The sequence below is a fragment of the Trichosurus vulpecula genome, chromosome 1, assembly GCF_011100635.1.
Source record: "Trichosurus vulpecula isolate mTriVul1 chromosome 1, mTriVul1.pri, whole genome shotgun sequence".
NCBI lineage: Eukaryota > Metazoa > Chordata > Mammalia > Diprotodontia > Phalangeridae > Trichosurus > Trichosurus vulpecula.
In genome coordinates, this window is record NC_050573.1 from 492,696,816 (window position 1) to 492,713,978 (window position 17,163).

Consider the following 17,163-nt stretch of genomic DNA (forward strand, 5'->3'; position numbering starts at 1 on the left):
GATGCAACTAGATTTAAGACATCATTCTTCATGGACAAGCCTGTGAGGACTGAAAACTGAAAAGAAATACCACACACCTAAATGGACAGTGCAAATGCTTGTACCTTTAATGGCAGTGGGAAGCCAGGAGTTAAAAGGGATTGGCAAATGAGTGGAGCAGTACGAGATAGGCCAGCACACACCTGTGTTAGAAAGAGTCCTTGGGCTCAGAAGTGAGGAGAAAAAAAAAACCACAATGGAAAAGTCCATTAGCACATAGACCATATCAAACTGACACCAGATTGACAGAGCCTTGTCAGGACTCTTGCTCTGAAAGCACAATATTTGGATCATTCCAGATCTACTCCCCTCCCCTCAACCCAACATACATCTCATGTATTCTTCAGTCTTTATTGCTGCTCCTTGCACAAGAGATTCTATATCTCCTGACACAGACATATTCCCTGGCTGTCCTCCATGTCTGAAAACCTCTTCCTCCTCAACTCTGGCTCCTGGCTTCCCAGGCTTCCTTCAAGTCCCAGCTAAAATCCCACCTTCTACAGGAAGCCTTTTCTACTCCCTCTTAATTCCGGTTACTTCCCTCTGTTAATTATTTCCTATTTATCCTGTATAGATCTTGCTTTTATATAGTTATAAACTATAGTTATATAGTTTAGATGTTGGCTCCCCCATTGGATTGTGAACTCCTTGAAGGTAGGGACAATCTTTCATTTATTTTTATATCTTCAGTGCTTAGCACAGTTCCTGGCACATAGAAGGTGTTTGATAAATGTTTACTGACTGACCATTGTAAGTACTTTCTTCACTGGTACAGATCATAACCACCCATACCTTGTGATTCTTGTCTACTGCCTTCCATAAATCTTCCACAAAAGACCTGCCTAACATGTTGGAGGTGTTCCTCTAGGTATTTTAATATTTTGTGAATACCAGTGTGGTCCTGAGCTGTCTGTTAAGCCTTTGTTCTCACTGTTTTACTGACTTATCTTTTTTTCCCATTCATATGTATCCTTGATGTGACTTTTATGCAGGAATGTGCTGGTAAATTAAAGGACCAGGCATTCTGGGAAAAAAAATATGCATGACACACTTTTAAGTTTAATAAGGATCTTAAACATTTTCTCCATCACTTCTTAAGTCTAGAGGCAGAGTTTCCCAAAGTGGGTGATATTGCCTCCTGGGAGCTGGCTGGAACAATCCGGGGTGACAGTAGTAACCTTGGGTGCAATTGAAGGGCGTTGAATAAAAATAAGGTGGTGTTAGAAACATAAGGAAAGAAAAGAAGATAAGAAAATTTTGAAAAATTGTACATACATGTTTCATTTTTTGTGCAACAGAGTTAAAATTGTAGTGATTACATTATTTTCCAATTAAAAACACAAAATGTAAGTTATAACTGCACTGGTCAAGTAGTCAAGTCTGATGACAGGTCTTAACAAGCAAGTGTTGGCAGGTGAGTGTGTCATGCATTGTGGGAAAGTCCAGCATGCATTGGCAGTAATATGTGCATGTAATGATTTATTTACAATATGATACTATATGGTTACATGATGCAATATTGTGTCATCAAAATTTCAATGCAGGAAAAACCCCACAAATTTACAATAAATTATTAAATTTAAGATGCATCATTTTAAAAAATCTTATTTTTTTGTAATGATGCAAATTAAAAAAAAACCATCAAAAGGTTAAAGAAAGTAGATTTCCAGGGAAGGACTGAGTAATTTTTTTGAAAAGGGGGTGATAGGCCAAATAAGTTTGGGAACCTCTGGTCTAGACAATTAATAAAACAATAAATCAAGGCTCGATCTGTAGTGTTTCCTGATTTCCAAAGTGTAAATGCAAACACACAATATGAGCTATTTCCAGTATGCCATTGCTTTTATGTTGTGTTGTGTGTTCAAGTCATTGTCAGCACCTACTTACGGCACAGGAGTATTCCATTACATTCATATATCATAATTAAGTGATCAGAATCAGTAGTATGACACACACTATGACAACTACATTGTGAAAGTGAACAATTTTGAATCTGATCAAAGCAATGACCAATTGTGATTCCAGAGGACTGATGCTGAAGAATGCTACCTATCTCCTGACACAAAGGGGATGGACTAAATATGCAGAATGAGGCAGACAGTTTTGGGCTTGAACAATGTGGGCATTTGTTTTGTTTGACTATGCATATTCATCACAAGGGTTTCTCTTTTCTTTTTTGTAGTAGGGAGATGGAAATGAGAGAAAATAAATGCTAGTAATTTGTTAAAAAGAAAGAAAAAAACACCAGTGATCAATTAGCCTTTGAGTCTTCCTGATCATATTCCATTTGCAAGAGATATTGTACTACTCAAGCTGGCAAGGGGTAGCATCCCTTTTCTTCATGCCTCTCATCACACTACCATTTTATTCCCTATGATCATTATGTCCAATTCTCTCTTTTTCTTTTGTGGCCTAAGGGACCTATTTTAAGTCCTTAGATAAAAGACCAGGCTAAGGAGAGAGGTGAACTCACCCTCTTTTAATTTGTACTGTTATCTTTACATTTTAAAATGCTGAAATTCAGAATAATTGACTCTCCTACCACAGGAAACATAACTCTGAATTGAAACAAAATAAAGTCTGAGCCTGGAGCAAAATTATTCCAAAAGATCCAAGAGCTTCAATCCACAGCTTTTAATGTAAGTCGTCTTGCTGCTGAGAACGTAGTAATTACAGGCAAACTAATAGCTTGGCCATATGTTTACCAGTTTGAATTTGGAAAACTACTATCAATGTAGCTTTGCTTTCTTCTTATGTTTCTGCCTGTCTTTTTCTCCAGTTCTTTGCCTCTGTCTCATATATTGCCATTTTCTATACTCATTTTCCTTCCCCCATTGCCTCCTATGTGCACATCTCTATTTTTTAAAAGTCTTCAGAATGAATTCTCTAGGCATTGGCAGAAGTAATTGTAGCCCTTGGAATTTACTGCCCCTTTCATTGCAGTCGAATCATAGGTTGAGCCAGTTAAATGCAAGATGCTTGAGAGAAAATGGTTTTCTCCAAAGGAGCTTCTGTGATCCCTAGCTAATTCCCTGGGTTGTCCTTTCCCTCATATAGAGTCCTGAGGTTGGACAGAGAGAAATCTTATCATTTTCATGAGACCTCAGGCTGAGGTTTTAGTAAAAGAACAGCATGACTGCATTGTTTCTTAGGTTTGTTCCAATTAAATGAAGAAGTGGAGCCAAGATGGTGGGGCACAGGCAGTAACCTAGTTGAACTCCTCAATATTCACCTCCCAATAACTTTAATATAACTCCTCAAGTAAAATTTTGGAGGGGCTGAGCCAATAAAAGGTCAAGGTGAGACATTTTCCTGGCCCAAGACAACTTAGGAGGTTGCAGGGAGAGGTCTGTGACATCAGGTAGAGGCTAGTCTGGAGCACTCACTGTGGGAAGCACCAGTGGGGGGCCTTGGAAGCAGCTGTGACAGCAGCAGCAGCAGATGTGGGAGCTCTTAGCCCAGAAATGGTAAGGGGTTAGAAAAGCAGTCAGAAAGAGATTATGGGGGACCCTTTGTTGACATTGGGTGCAGCTGATGCTGATTGACAAGTCTTAAAAATGAGAATTGGGCAAGTGGAAGCTAATGACCCCATGAGACATCAAGAAACAATGAAACAAAGTCAAAAGAATAAACAAGTAAAAGAATATGTGAAATATCTAATCAGAAAAAATGACTGACCTGGAAAATAATAGATTGAGGAGAGAGAATTTAAGAATTATTGGGCTACCTGAAAGACATGATGAAAAAAAGGGCCTAGACATCATATTTCAAAAAAGTATAAAGGAAAACTTGCCCTATCTTAGATCCAGAGGGTAAAATAGAAATCGAAAGAATCCATCTATTGCCTCCTGAAAGAGATCCCAAAATAGAAACTTCCAGAAATATTATAGCTAAATTCCAATTTAATGAAGAGACAGGGAAAGTTCCAAATAGTTGCAGTTATTTTTAAAAAATTAATTTAAAATATATTTCTCCCTTCTAACCACCCCACTCCATTTTAAAAGAAAAGAAATAAAGACAAAATCTTTGTAGCACATTTTGGGGGTCATGTCCAAAATATGTCTTAATATGTCTCAAATTTTACTCTGACTCTATCACCACTCTGTCAGGAGGTGGGTGGCATGTTTCATCAGGAGTCCTCTGGAATTGGTTTGTCATTGCATTGACCTCTTTATCCTTTTTCTGTAGACAAGAAGAGCCACTTAAAATTAGTGTGTGGAGGAGTGAAATGATCACAGGATGGATCAGGAAGATGAATATTCCAGTAGTGATGTTGAAAGTGGGTGGGAAGTTGAGTGAATGGGGCTGAACCAGCTTTATTATTGCTGACTTCTCAGTACTCTAGAATCCCTTACCCCTTGTCTATATAACTTCCCTTAGGGAACTCCAGACTCACTATGAGACCCAAGTGTATGTAGTCCTTCTTGCTAAATCCATTGAGGCCTAGACCCCTGCATAAGTAGCAGAGGTGTATACTGCAAATTCCCTTCAAAAAACAACCAGAATGCCCATCAATTGGAGAATGGCTAAACAAATTGTGGTATATGAATGTAATGGAATACTATTGGGCTATATAAGAAATGAGGAGCAGATGGACTTCATTATAACCTGGAAAGACTTACATGGACTGATGCTGAGTGAGGGGAGCAGAACCAGGAGATCATTATGCATGATTACAGACACATGGTATCTGTGAGGACTAACTTTGACAGACTTGGCTCCTCTCATCAATGCAAGGGTCAAAGACAGCTCCAAAAGACTCATGATGGAAAAAGCTATGAACATCCAGAGAAAGAACTATGGAGTCTGAATGCAGATTGAGGCAAACTCTCTTTTTTTCCTTCCTTTTTGGTTTCATTCCTTCTTTCTCATGATTCATTCCATTGGTTATAATTCTTCTTAACAACTGGACTATTATGTAAATAAGTTCAATGTGAAGGTATATGTAGAACCTACATTAGATTACATGCCATCTTGTGGGGGAGGGGAGAGGAGAGAAAATTTGGAACCCCAAAACTTGCGGAACTGAGTGTTGTAAACTAAAAATAAAAAGTAAATTTATAATAAAAATACCAACTAGAATATAACTGTCACTTGGGGCCACAGTTCAGATATACTATTTTTTAAATCTTCACTATCTTTGACGTATAGGGGTTTTCTGAGTTTAGGTAGAAAGATTGTTGGTGGCAGTACTGAAGATTTAAGGATCTGGGGTAGCTCTCATTTTTAGCCCTCATCTTTCTTTCTCAGTGCTAGTCTGGCAGACTTCAGTGGATAGCAAACCAGGGTTGGACTATTTTCTTGAGCATCTAATATATATTTGATTATCTTTGTAGCAAAATGCAGCTCAGGTTCTTTGGCTATGTTCTCTTATTTCTGAAACAATGAAATGGGCTTCCTTGACTTATGGCCCTAATTCCAAACTTCTTTGATGAGATCTGGTTGGCTTGAAGCAGCCTTTCTTTTGGTCTCTCTGTGTAATAGCTTCTGAAGCAACTGTTACAATTTTGGACAATTCTTCTTATTTTTATTATTAATTATATAGTATGTATAATATATATAAATATATAAAATAAAATAAATTATACATAAAAATAAAATAAAAAATATAAATTATATATAATAGAAATATATGTAATATAAATTGTTAAAGATGGTTTTCCCATTCTTGTCCATATTTCTTCCTTTTCTCCCTCTCCCCCAGGCTGTATACTGGCCTTTGGTGACCTCATTATCCCTTCAAAACCCTTCTTGATGATTTTACCAACCAACCAACCAACCAATCATTTAAAAAGCATTTATTATTGCATCTGCTATGGGCCAGGCAATGTTGGGAATAAAAAGATATTACTGAAACAGTCCCTACCCTCAAGAGGCTTATATCTCTCAGGAGAGATTTATACTTGTTAGTATATACAAAATATATGTGAAATAAATGCAAGATAATTTTCTGGAGGAGGCACTAGGAACTATTAGGACTGAGAAAAACCTCATGTAGGAGATGACATTTAAATTGTGCTTTGAAGGAAATTAGACATTCTAAAAGCTGGAGGTGAGGAAGAAATACATTGCAAGTATAGCAGATAGTTAAGAGACAGAGGCAGGAGATGGAATGTCATATATGATGACAATTAAAAAGAGTAATTTGGCTGAACTGAAGAGTTCGTGAAGGGGAGTAACGTATAATAAGGCTGGAAAGGTAGCCTGGAGCCTAGTTGTGATGGAGGGGAAGAAGAATGGAAAAAAACATTTATTAAGTACCTACTTTGTTCCAAGCATTGCGCTAAGTCCATTACAAATGCCAAGCAGAGGAACTCATATTTGATCTTACAGGTAATAGTCAATGGAATTCATTTAGTAGGGGAATGACACTCAGACCCATGCTTTAGCAATATCACTTTGACAGCTATATAGAGAGTGAATTAGAGAGGAGAGAGCCTTAAATCAGGAAGACCAATTAGGAGGCTGTTGTAATAGCCTAGGCAAGAGATGATGAGCACCTGAACTAGGGTGGTGGCTGGGAGAAGGGGACAGATGTGACATGTTGTAGAGGAAGAAATAATCTGACTCAGTAACTGATTGGATATGCAAAGCAAGGGAGAAAGAGGAAGGGAAATGACTCTGAGATTGAGCCTTCCCAAATAATTTGATTTCTCCCCTGGTTGTCCTTCCTGGTGTATGCTATTAGGAATTGTCCTGCCCAGAGGAAATACCGAAAAAAGTAGGGTTGTTTAAAAAGAAACCCAACAAGAGGAGGGGGGAGAGTATTGAATGGGAATGGTGCCACATATTGATAGGACACTGGTTGTTTTGTCCTTTTTCAAAGAGGACCAATGATATGGGGTGATGACTTGTGCATGAATTGCATTTAAGTGAGGCAGAGGGGTTGATTTTGGCAAAAAGAAAAGCTAATTTTTATCAGAGGCTTCACCAAAGGAGATCAGGGACTGGTGAGGCAAGGAGAACAGGAAGTTCCAGTGAGAGTGAAGGTTTTCCTCTGAGAAGAATAAGGCAGGACATGGTGTAGGAGACCTAAGGAAAGAGAAGATTTGAATTCGTTTCTTTGGGCATTGTGATACAGAGTAGGTCTAAGAGGAATAAAGGGGTTATTTTATAGCAGTGAGGATCCAGATGAGATTAGATAACAAGGCTTCAGCAATTTCATTGCATCTAGGATTGGGGTTGGCAGTAGATGACTAATGATCAGACAAGGCAGGGAAGAGATTCAAGGGTAGTGAGAAGTCAGTGATAATAAAGTTGGTTCAGCTACTATGAATTGCCCCATTTACTCCCCTCTCTCATCCGTCTTTCACACTACTACCTGAGTAATCTTCCTAATTTATTCCTATGATCACGTCATTCCTTTATACAAAAACCTCAAATGTGCTAGAGAGGATGTGGGAAAATTGGAACATTGTTACATTGTTGGTGGAATTGTGAACTGATCCAGCAATTCTGGAGAGCAATTTGGAACTATGCCCAAAGGGCTATAAAAATGTGCCTACCCTCTGACCCAGCAATACCACTTCTAGGGCTGCATCCCAAAGAGATCACACAAGTGAGAAAAGGACCAGTATGTACAAAAGTATTTATAGCAACTCTTTTTGTGGTGGCAAAGAATTGGAAATCAAGGAGATGCCCATCAATTCAGGAATGGCTAAACAAATTGTGGTATATGAATGTAATGGAATACTGTTGTGCTATAAGAAATGAGGAGCAGGGGCAGCTAGGTGGCCCAGCGAGTACAGCACCAGCCCTGGAGTCAGGAGGACCTGAGTTCAAATCTGACCTCCATCACTTGACACACTTACTGGCTGTGTGACTTTGCGTAAGTCACTTAACTCCAATTGCCCTGCCTTCCCCTCTCCAAAAAAAAAGAAATGAGCAGACGGACTTCATTATAACCTGGAAAGACTTACATGAACTGATGTTGAGTGAGGGGAGCAGAACCAGGAGATCATTATACATGATTACAGACACATGGTATCTGTGAGGACTAACTTTGATAGACTTGGCTCCTCTCATCGATGCAAGGGTCAAAGACAGCTCCAAAAGACTCATGATGGAAAAAGCTATGAACATCCAGAGAAAGAATTATGGAGTCTGAATCTAGATTGAGGCAAACTCTCTTTTTTTCCTTCCTTTTTGGTTTCATTCCTTCTTTCTCATGATTCATTCCATTGGTTATAATTCTTCTTAACAACTGGACTATTATGTAAATAAATTCAATGTGAAGGTATATGTAGAACCTACATTGGATTATATGCTGTCTTAGGGGGAGGGGGGAGGAGAGGGAGGGAGAGAATGTTTAGAGTCCCAAAACTTGTGGAACTGAGTGTTGTAAACTAAAAATAAAAAAATTATAATTTAATAAAAACTTTAAGTGGCTTTCTCTCAGCTATTGAATAAAATATAAGCTTATGATTTGCTGGGCCATAGCCAGGCGTCTTGACCTACATCTTTCCGCTGGACTCCAATGACTGGAGGAGACTTTGCCCAGGTCTGCCTCCCTTAAATCCAATTCACTCAAAAGTCAAGACATCATCCATGATGCCATTGGTCCCTTTTGAGAATGAAGGATGAGCAACAACAAGCTCATGATTCTGGCATTTAAGCCCTTTCATGATTGATTTCAATCTACTTGGTCAGCTTTATTTCACAGCATTCCTCCATGTTCCAGTCAATTTGAACTATTTTCTGTCCCTTGTTCTGGTCCCACACACCCATCTCCACATCTTTGATTATATTGTCCCCTGTGCCTGGGATTGATTCTCACCTCCATCATCATTTATTAATATTCCTTTCTTTCTTCAAGGCCCAACTCATCTGTCACCTTTTTCAGTATTTCTTCCCTTAATCTGTCATTTCCACCTTCACATCTCTTTTATATGCTCCCTATTTTCTATTCACATGAGTATCACCAAAATATGAACCCTAGGGCCTCATCCCCTCTGGCCTAGACTATAGCAATAATCTCCTAACTAGCCGTCCCAATCCGAATCTCTCCCTATTTCCATCCATTCTCTACTCAGAAGCCAAAATGTCCCAAAACTTGGGTCTAATCATGTCACTCCTCTACTCAGTCAACTCTGGAGCTTTCTTTGGCACCCAGAATCAAATGCAAAGTCCTCTGGTTGGTATTTTAAATTCTTTGCAACCTGGCACTTCTAGTTTTTCCAGTCTTCTCAAATACCTTATTCCTGTTCATTCCCCCTGCGATAGAGCTTCATCGGACTACTTGCTCTGTCTTACACACAACAGTCTGTCCCTAGACTCCATGACTTTGCAATGACTGTCCCCTATGCCTGAACTTCCCTCCTGCCTTACTTCTGCCTCATGGCTCCCCTGGATTTCTTCAAGGCTTAGCTCAAATCCCACTTTCTGGAGGAAAGTTCTTGTGGTCTTCCTGATGCCAGTGTTTTCCCCCTGAGTTGACTTTCTATTGACATTATATGTATACCTAATATCTATGTAGTTATTTGAATGTCATCTCCCCCATTAGAATGGAATTAGGAACAGTGCTTTTGTCTTTCGGAGGATCCCTCAAGCTTAGCCCAGTACCTGGCTGAATGATAAATCATTATAGAAGATCTTCCGTATTATAGTGTAAGCCCAGCTTTTCTTCCTTCCCCCCATCCCCGCTCCCTGCAAGACTCTCTGGTTTGGAATATCAGACATTCCTTTCCCCCTTTCTTTCTTGCAAAGACCTTTAGACTTTCCGGCTTGGAATAAAGAATCAAACATCCCTCTCCACCTGATAAACCTTAAGAATGGACCTCTCAGACACTCCTCTCTCATGAATTGGCGCAAGGTAAAAGAGTGGAATACATTGGGAGATAGGCCCAAGCAAAGAACAGGTAACTCTTGGGACAAAGGACAGGAAATTCTGAAACTGATTCTTGAGGACCTAGCCAGTTCTCAGAAACAAAATGATTGACAAGATCTTCCCCTCCTGAGGGGAGTGGCTGACCCTTCTGGAGGGGAACATGCGGGACAGTTAGCAGTAGGCCCTCCTTGTTGAGGAAGCTATAAAAGTCCCCATGTGGAACAAGCTAGGGGGGATCTCACTATGGAGAGGAAGCTTCCTGGGATCAGTTTCCCTCTTGGGCCTTGATCGAGCTGGGCTGTGTAAACTGGGACCCCCCTCAGCTTTGAGAGGATTAAGTGCTGGAGTTCCCCCAAGAGGTGATGAATCTATGTTGTTTGTGTCTTTGTCTTTGTTGTGTTAACTGTGTTTGTTAGAGTATTTTCCCTGTCTTTCAATGAAAACCATGTTTTCTCAGGAGTGTGCCTTACTGCCAACGCGAATCCGAATCTGAACCTAACTTAGCTTAATTGAACACTGGCACAGAGTAAAACCTTAACCAGTGCATTGTTGCTGGAGCTGTGGATTGGTAGAACAGGTCTAGAAGACAATTTGGAACTAAATGAGGAAAATCATTAAACTGTATGTGTCCTTTCACCCAATGATAATTCTGCTGGTGATAGACTCCAAAGAAGTCAGAGGCAGAGGAAGAAGTTTCCATATTTACAAACATATTTATAGCAACAATTTTACACTAGCAAAAAACCAAAAACAAAACTGGCAACACAGTGGGTACCTATTATCTGGGGAATAGGTAAACAAATTGTGTTATATTAATGTAATGGGATATTATTGAGCATAAGAATATGCTCGATATTAAGAATGTAATTTAATTGGAATATTGAGCACGTGATTAGAAAGGAATAAGGATAGGACCTGGACCTGTGATTTTATGGGTAGAAGGAACTCTGGGTGAGGAAACTCCCTTTACCAATGCAGGCCAGCACCTTTTTTTTTTTTTTTTTGCAACTTAGACTGTAGAGGATAAGGGACTTGTCAGGGTCACAGCCAACATGTGGTAGAGGCAGATCTTGAACTGAGGCTTCTCTGTCTGTGACAGTGGAACTCTGGTACTATGGTACTCTGCCTCATCAAGAAATGAGAAATATGAAGAATTCAAAAAAGTCAGAATGATTTATATGAATAGATGCAGAATGAAGTAAACAGAACCAAGACAGCAGTTTACACAGTAATCACAATAACGTAAAAGAAAACAACATTTAGAAAAATTGATTAACGCAGTGACCAAGCTTTATTTTGGAGTACTGATAGTACAACATAGCCTTTTTAGCAGACGTGGTAGACTATTTGTGTAGAATGAGTCCCAAGTGGTTAGAGAGGGCTAATGCATTGGTTGTTTTTAATTAGCTGTACTTTATTGTTTCAAGGGAGGGCATTACTGGGCAGGACAAGGATGTAGGAAGTCACTGGGAAATGACATTTCACATTTATTGAATGACAATTCACAGTTATTAAAACATGAAAATAAATTAACCAAGAAGGTTTAATACTTAATATTGACAATTAAAAATTAAATAAAAGTATTGGAGACATACTTATGTGGAATGAGCCTTTGAGGTTGGGGAAGCACTGCATTTTAGGAGGATGACAGACTAAAGGCCAATAGAATGTTTCTATGGAGAAAGAGAGGAAGTTGAGTCCAATGGGAGTAAATTCAATTAAACTTATAATGCTGATGACAGAGAAGGAGGAAGGGCACTGCTTTCCTTTTTTTGGTGACATTTCAAATTTTTTGTATTTTGAAAAGAATTTATAAAAATAAAAAATGCAACACCATGGAAAAAGACAAGATTCACCCTCATCCACATCTTTGTCCCACTCTTGCTCTGTAGCATCCCTTTTCTTTCTGCTCTTTCTTCTAAAATTTGGCCATTACAGCAGTTTGAGGTTGGGCTGGTTTGCATCTTCTGGAAAGATGTAATCTTAGCACTCTTCCCAGCCAGCATCACACCCATCTCCTGCCTGTACTTCTCTTCTCTTCCTAACTTTCCCTGGCATGAGTTTGTCCACTCTATCCTTATGAGATTCTGTTCCAAATTCATCTTCAAAGTTTCGCCAGGATTCTAGTAACATGAGTATTCCTTCCTTCTCTTCACAGTTTCTCATAGTTTTGCTGGCTTCTTCATAAATTTGTCTGCACTTAAACTTTCTTTATTTCCTGCAGATAGCTCAAATTGGGCAAAACTGATCCATACCTTGATGCATGTTCATTGTGAAAATCTCCAGTAAATACTTCTTGTTTTTTCAGATTTTTGTTGTTCAATTTCAAAATCAGTGTGGGATTTCCAAAGTATTTATGCCATATCTAAGCATGGCTGGCTAATGGCCAACTAATATATTGTCTGGCCTATCTCAATATCTCCAATAATTGTATCTAACTCACCAAATTTGATCTGTGATGTGCAATTTTCTGATGCAAATTCTAGGAACTTTTCATAAAGTTTTTGGCACCAGCCAAATTCTTGAAGCTGAAGCTTCAATTGAGCATAGACTTAAACAATTTGTTTTTGAGATGCTTGCCAAAAGAAGTTCCCAAAGTTCTTCTGGCAAATGGCGTATTTTCCTGTCTTATTTCAAACTGGGCACACAGTAGCCATATTTTGGCAAATTTACACTTTTTGTGAGGAACCAATGCCAAACAATTTTGATGTACCAATCTGGTCTTCTCTGGATCCTTTACCTCCAACTCTTCATAAAATGCATAGTTGGTCCAGAACAGGGGTAGGGAACCTGTGGCCTTGAGGTGACATGTGGCTTTCTAAATCCTTGGGTATGGCCTTTTGTCCGAGTCCAAGTTTTACAGAACAAATCCTTTGATTGAGAGGATTTATTCTGTGAAATTTGGATTCAGTCAAAGGGCTATGCTTGAGTACCTAGAGGGCTACATGTGGTCTCAAGGCCCCAGGTTCCTCACTCTTGATCCAGAGGAATATACACTGCTTCTAGTGCTTCTCCTCTTGGACCCATGGCACAATGGCTTTTTCATGCAGCTCTCACATAGTATTTAGTTCCACATTATTTCCCACAAATCATAAATAATCAAACTAGACATCATAACTGTGTGGAAAAGCCTTCACCACCTCTTCATACTTCATTTACTCACAATGATATCTTCAATATCCCACGTATCCCCAAAATTCTTTGCAAAGATTGTGTAATTTTTAAAGAGTTCTTATGCTTCCTGCTTCAAAATTCTGTCCAGGGCACATTTGTAGATCACTTGTTTAAATTCTTTCTGATTTTCTTCAAACTTTGCAAAGGCCGCACAAAGATGTTCACCTATATGTTCATCTCCAAAGAACTCCACAGCTCTTTAGTATACTTTCCTTGCATAAGCAAAGCGGCTATGTTTTTCTTCAAAGTGAGCATACTTAATCTTGTTCTTAACATCAGGATATACCAGGCCAAATCCTTCTTAAATGCAACATGTCTTATCCACCTCTTTATATCTCATGTCAAGTTGATGTAGGAGTGGCAGGCTTGTTCCTCAAGTTGCTACTCCATCCAGTGATCAAATACTTGCCAATCTCCAGCAATATTTTCCAACATCTCTTCCATATATTGTCTTTCACTGCATAATCGTTGTAGATTTATGGCAATTTTTTTTTTTTGCAAAAAAGTGGGATGTGACCGCTATGTGAAACTTTTTCAAAAAATTGTGCTTGTATTACTCAAAAATCATTTCTTACTAAACTGTTTTTGCTGCAAGATTAGGATGCATGGAATACTTCTGAAAATTATATTAAAATTGAATACTGACAACGCGCCTGCACTGAGAATTCTAGGTTCGTGGCTTGCAATGTGCAAGAGATAAATGTGTGTCCACATGCTACTGGTGAATACATTGCTGCTGTTTACCTTTTAAGCTGGCCTGATGAACAGAATTATACGATGCGACAATTGGCCAATTTTGGACTGAAAAAAAAAGTGTGATTATGTGGTGGCAGTGGTTATATGGTGAAATACAGGAAATGTATTTGAGTCAGAACTGGCTGACCCAAGGACGAATATGTTGGCCTTATCCCAGATATTTCAGGCGTGATTTATTTGCCAATTCGCCATTTCCATTTCTGTGTGTTTTAGTCAGAGGGAGATATTTTGATAGTCCGCATCTAAGGCACACTCCTATAAGGACCAGGTCCTTTGAATTTCTTTTGGACTCTCATTCCACTGTGCATATTTCATCCAGTTACTAACAGCAGTTGTGTTCTTCCTTATATTGTCCTCAAAAGTCGTTTCCTTAGTTTACAATCATTTAATTCTTGTCTGTGACTTTCTGTGGAGGAGGTGGCGGAAGAAGCTCAAGCTCTGTTTCTTTAGCTTCTTTTAAAAGCTCTTCTGCGATGCGTGCTTCAGCAGAGGCTTTGTTTTTCACCTTGGCCACTCTGGAAATCTGCTGCTTTTTCGCCAAGATGGAGGCCTCCGTGTTCGGGGGGATGGACCAGTGACCCTTTCAGGGTCCAAACGGCAGGCTGCCCCCTCTCAGGGCCCTGGAACCGGCCAGACTCAGCCAGCTCAAAAAGACCTAGACAATTCCAGGTAGGAGCCTGAACCGGAACTGTCATCACCCGGATGTGACCTTTCATCCACGTGATGGAAGGGACGCCGTTTCCATAGTAATCGGCGCTGTCCCGGGAGTTAGAGTGAAGAGAATTGTGGCTGGGTTGAGTCATATAAGATGGCTTCAGCTCGGTGCAGCGGCAAGTTTACATGCATTCTCAGTGTGCTGTACGGTCCGTGATTTAGGGCCAAGGAATTTGGGTGTCAGGGAGAAGAAGCTTTAAAGATATTCCAAACAAAGGCGCCTTGCACTGAAACCTGGAAAGATACTCATTGCTCTGCAGACCCTGGGGGAAGAGGAAAAGCACGGACCACCACTGCCCCGAGCACCGCTTTCTAATGCACTCCAACAATGTTGGACTCCTGGGGCCCAAGACCAACAGCATTAGAGTGGCCTGACTGAAGCATAAAATCCTCATATAGAGAGTTGTTCATTCATTTTTGGTGGAGTCCAACTCCTGGTGACCCCATTCGGGGTTTTCTTGGCAAAGATGCTGCAGTGATTTGCCATTTCCTTCTCCAGCTCATTTTACAGACGAGGAAACTGAGGCAAACAGGGTTAAGTGACTCTCTCGGGTTTATGAGGCCCCATTTGAACTAAGGAAATGAGTCTTCTGGACCCCAGAACCTGTTCTCTATCCACTTAGCTGCCCCTCCAAATACAGAGACCAATTGGCAAAGGAAAGTAGAAAGAAAAAAGACTCTTGAAGACACATTTTGGGGAAAATGATGGTGTGAAACAAAACTGGGGTAAAAAAGGCTTGGTGAAGCAGGAAAATGAAGCCAACATGTATTTTTTGTAGCAATGGAATCTGACTTTCTGTATGATGTTCAATTCTAGCTTTTTTATATAGAAAGTTTCTCTGACTTACCACTTACTGGATGTGGGGTTTCTTTTTTTTGTTGCTTCTTGGGACAGTAAGACTAATAAGGTGGGCAGAAGAAAACTGACATAGTAACAGAGGACTAGGAGTGATTATTGCTTGAGGGATTTATATTTGTGTGTGTTTATTTTAATGAAGAAATTGGAGCATTGATGATGAGCAAACACCTTCTGCTTTAGTCTCCACATTTAAAACTTAGATAGGAAAGTTCAGTAATTATGGACTCCTTAATTTACTCATCTAGATGATTTTCATCTAAGGTGGAAGATAGAGAGCAAATGGCTAGTAGTCACCTTTTCTCCATTCTAGGTGACGGGTAGAATATCTGTTTTTATTCCTCGGAAATTATTCTACTCACTGTCCCTGAAAGGAGAAAGGAAAAGAGAAGACAACTCTTGGATTTTGAAGGTGGGGTAGTCAGAATTTGGAGGGCAGAGGAGAATAAGGAGAAGGGAAAGGTGGTGTCATGGAAAAAAATTCCTAAAAGGAGAGTCAGAGGACTTCTGTTTTTTTTTCAGATCTGTCATTCACTGTGTGACTTTGGGAAAGTCATTGAACATATCTGGCCCCCTTTTTCTTCATCTGTGAAATGAATGATAGAGGGACATTCATACACCTTAGACAAGGTTGAAAATTGGACTTCTGTGTGTTTACAATTCTTCTGCCTTGAGCCTATCATATAGTCCAGTGGATAGAGCTCTGGGCTTGGAGTCAGAAGACCCAAATTGAAATCAGGCCTCAGACACTTTTTAGATGTGTGACCCATACCAAGTCACTTAACCTTTGTTTGCTTCAGATTCCTCATTTTTAAAGCAAGGATTAATAATAGCAGCTGTATCCCAGGGTGATTGTGAAGATCAAATGAAATATTTGTAAAGCTCTTTGCAGACCTTAAAGCATTATATGAATGCTAGCCATCATCATCATCATCATCATCGGTTACTTTTGACTCCAGAACCTTGCTCCATTGATCATTTCTGTTCTCTCTCTCTCTCATATTCAATTTATTCCTTTCTTCTAGATCTTTCCTTATGGCCCATAAACATTCTCAGGGACTTCTTTCCCAAACCAAATGAAAATGATGTGGTACCATAGAAAAAGCAACAGATCTCAAATTGGAGGACATACATTGGTTCAAATACTGCTTCTGATGTTTACTGCCTTTGTGGTCCATGAACAAGTCACAAAAGCTCCCTGAACCTCAGTTTCCTCATTTGTAAAATGAAAGAATTGAACTATATGACCTCTTAGGTATCTTTCAGCTATGGAACTATGACCCTCTGATCTTATAAAAACAAAACAAAAATAAATACAAATTCTTCACTTGGCCCTCCCATGTTCTTAAGCCATCATTCTTCTCTTTTTACCTTCATGGAGAGTCAACTTTATTCATTACTTCTACTTTTGTACAACTTCTCTGTCCTTTGCACACTCCAAGGTCACCTTTCAGTGACCAAATCCAATGGCCTTTTCTCCATCCTAATCCCTCTTTTCTTTGCTTGAGCATTTGTTGACCATCTGTCTTCTCATTTTTGGTACTCTTTCTCCTTTTGACTTTCAGAATAGTTCTTTCTCTTTTCCTTATACTACTACCTGAACATGTCTCAGCCTACAATTCATGTTTGTCCCCGTTTTATCTAAATGTAGGTCTCCTGAAAACAAGAAAAACAAACAAATCCCCCCGCCCAAAGCTGTTAAGGGCAAGTCTTGTACCAGTACCTTGTTCAGGCACATTATTAGGGTTAAATGCATTTGCAAGTCATTGAACAGTTAACAAAAGGAGGTTTCCTTTGC

At 39.5% G+C, this 17,163-nt stretch overlaps 1 pseudogene; it reads right to left on the minus strand.

Moving 5' to 3' along the window:
* Positions 1-11,797: 11,797 nt before the first annotated feature.
* LOC118834427 lies at positions 11,798-13,483 on the minus strand (annotated as a pseudogene).
* Positions 13,484-17,163: the final 3,680 nt, after the last annotated feature.